This window comes from Pseudophryne corroboree, chromosome 3 (genome assembly GCF_028390025.1).
Source record: "Pseudophryne corroboree isolate aPseCor3 chromosome 3, aPseCor3.hap2, whole genome shotgun sequence".
NCBI lineage: Eukaryota > Metazoa > Chordata > Amphibia > Anura > Myobatrachidae > Pseudophryne > Pseudophryne corroboree.
In genome coordinates, this window is record NC_086446.1 from 97,673,060 (window position 1) to 97,676,480 (window position 3,421).

A 3,421-nucleotide genomic window follows, 5' to 3' on the forward strand; every position below is an offset into this window, starting at 1 on the left:
ACTTCGGGCCATATACATGGCACTGATTCAGGCAAAGGACATTCTTCGGGGAAAACCAGTTCAAATCTGCTCGGACAATGCGACAGCAGTAGCGTACCTCAACCATCAGGGAGGAACTCGCAGCCGAAAAGTGATGAAGCAGGTAGGTCACTTACTAAAGTGGGCAGAACTTCATCATCCAGGCTTGTCCGCAGTATTCGTTCCGGGAGTCCTAAACTGGGAATCAGATTTTCTCAGTCGACACGCCATTCAGGCAAGAGAATGGGCTCTACACCCGGAGGTCTTCCAGACTCTAGCAGACAAGTGGGGGTTGCCAGAGATAGATCTCATGGCGTCCCATCAGAACAACAAAGCTCTCGCATACGGGTCAAGAACAAAGGATCCTAGAGCGATCTTTGTGGATGCCCTGTCGGTGAGATGGGACTTTCATCTGGCTTATGTGTTTCCTCCAATCACCCTATTACCCAGGGTGGTGAGAAAGATAAAGCTAGGAATGGGTGCCGTGATACTAACAGCTCCGGCTTGGCCCAGTAGGCATTGGTACACAGATCTGCAGAGAATGTTGATGGATGCTCCACTCCTGCTTCCTCAACGTCCAGATCTACTGATGCAGGGTCCTTGTTATCACAGACATCTGGATCAACTGTCTTTGACAGCGTGGCTCTTGAAACCTCTATCCTAGAGTCAAGGGGAAGGTAATTAATACAATGCTCAGAGCAAGGAAACCTTCCTCGGCTCTCATTTATCACCGAATATGGCAAACCTATATTCATTGGTGCAGTGAATAGAAAATGGACCCTAAGTCTTTCAGTTTCCAAGGTCTTAGCATTCCTCCAGGCAGGAATGGATAAAGGTTTGAAGGTGGAAGTGTCAGCATTGACTGTATGGTTCCAAAAGAAAATTGCCAACTTACAGGATGTGCATACTTTTTTCCAGGGAATGCTTTGCATTTAACCTCCTTTTGTTCCCTCTACAGTGCCTAGTTTTGCTTCATGTGAAGAGGAGACGGGTCAGATCTCTGGGCTGGTAACACATGTGGGGTCTACGTACTAAGCCTTCGAGAGAGATAAAGTGGACAGAGATAAAGTACCAGCCAGTCAGTTCATAACTGTCATATTACAGGCTAGGTTGAAAAATGATAGGAGCTGGTTGGTTGGTACTTTATCTCTCTCTAAGGCTTAGTACATAGAATGTGAGGAGAAGAGCAGAAGCCTAATAGGGTCTGATGGCTCCTGATGTATGAGATACACCAGGGGTGGGAGAAGCTAGTCAGATCTCTGGGCTGGTAACACACAGTGACATGGGTGGAGAGCAGGAGTATAATAGGGGCTGATGGCACCTGATGTATGAGATACTCCAGAGAGTGTGGAGAGGAGACTGGTCAGATCTCTGGGCTGGCAACACACAGTGACATGATGTGAGGAGAGTAGGAGTATAATAGGGGCTGATGGCTCCTGATGTATGAGATACTCCAGAGAGTGTGTAGAGGAGACTGGTCAGATCTCTGGGCTGGTAACATGCACACCATGGTGACATGATGTGGGTGGTAGAGCAGGAGTATAATAGGGGCTGATGGCTCCTGATGTATGAGATACTCCAGAGAGTGTGGAGAGGAGACTGGTCAGATCTCTGGGCTGGCAACACACAGTGACATGATGTAAGGAGAGCAGGAGTATAATAGGGGCTGATGGCTCCTGATGTATGAGATACTCGAGAGAGTGTGTAGAGGAGACTGGTCAGATCTCTGGGCTGGTAACATGCACACTATGGTGACATGACGTGGGTGGTAGAGCAGGAGTATAATAGGGGCTGATGGCTCCTGATGTATGAGATACTCCAGAGAGTGTGAAGAGGAGACTGGTCAGATCTCTGGGCTGGTAACACACAGTGACATGATGTGAGGAGAGCAGGAGTATAATAGGGGCTGATGGCTCCTGATGTATGAGATACACCAGAGAGGTGAGGGGAGGAGACTGGTCAGATTTCTGGGCTGGTAACACACAGTGACATGATGTGAGGGGGAGAGCAAGAGTGTAATAGGGGCTGATGGCTCCTGATGTATGAGATAAACCAGAGAGTGTGGGGAGGAGACTGGTCAGATCTCTGGGCTGGTAATACACAATGACATGATCATAAGGGAGAGGGGGAGAGCAGGAGTCCAATAGGGGCTATTTACAGGGGATTCAGACAGGATCCTGGTGGTCGGGGGTTAGGGTGTCATTGGGGTAAGCTAACTATACTTACCTTGCCCATGTTAAGCAGCGGGATGCCGCAGCTGGTTTCCTGACCGGCGGCATCCCAACCGCCGGCATTTCCTACCCAACACATTTACAGGGGTATAGCCAGAACTTTGTGGGCCCCATAGCAACATTTTGAAGAGGCCCCCTTCCAGTACTTCTAGAGAGATCCCTCTCCACAGCAGTAATTCATTTTATATCCCATAATAGTGCCCTAGTTCATTTTTTTTAACCATAGTGTTGCCATAGTTAATAGTATGCCCCATAGTGGTGCCATAGTTAATAGTATGCCCCATAGTGGTGCCATAGTTAATAGTATGCCCCATAGTGGTGCCCTAGGTAATATTATTGCCCCATAATGGTGGAACACATGAGCACAGAGTATCCTGCACAGGATTAACCTCATTATTTCCACAATCATTTATAAACCAACTATCACAGTATCATAAATCTTATAGTAATGTAAGAATATAATAAGTTGTTAGTGGTGCTTCCCTGGGTTCAGAAAGAGTATAGAGATATACTATCAATGGGGGTTATTCAGAGTTGTTAGCAAACCAAAAAAGTTAGCAATTGGGCAAAAATAAGAATTTACTTACCGATAATTCTATTTCTCATAGTCCGTAGTGGATGCTGGGGACTCCGAAAGGACCATGGGGAATAGCGGCTCCGCAGGAGACTGGGCACAAAGTAAAAGCTTTAGGACTAGCTGGTGTGCACTGGCTCCTCCCCCTATGACCCTCCTCCAAGCCTCAGTTAGGATACTGTGCCCGGACGAGCGTACACAATAAGGAAGGATTTTGAATCCCGGGTAAGACTCATACCAGCCACACCAATCACACCGTACAACTTGTGATCTGAACCCAGTTAACAGCATGATAACAGAAGGAGCCTCTGAAAAGATGGCTCACAACAACAATAACCCGATTTTTGTAACAATAACTATGTACAAGTATTGCAGACAATCCGCACTTGGGATGGGCGCCCAGCATCCACTACGGACTATGAGAAATAGAATTATCGGTAAGTAAATTCTTATTTTCTCTAACGTCCTAGTGGATGCTGGGGACTCTGAAAGGACCATGGGGATTATACCAAAGCTCCCAAACGGGCGGGAGAGTGCGGATGACTCTGCAGCACCGAATGAGAGAACTCCAGGTCCTCCTCAGCCAGGGTATCAAATT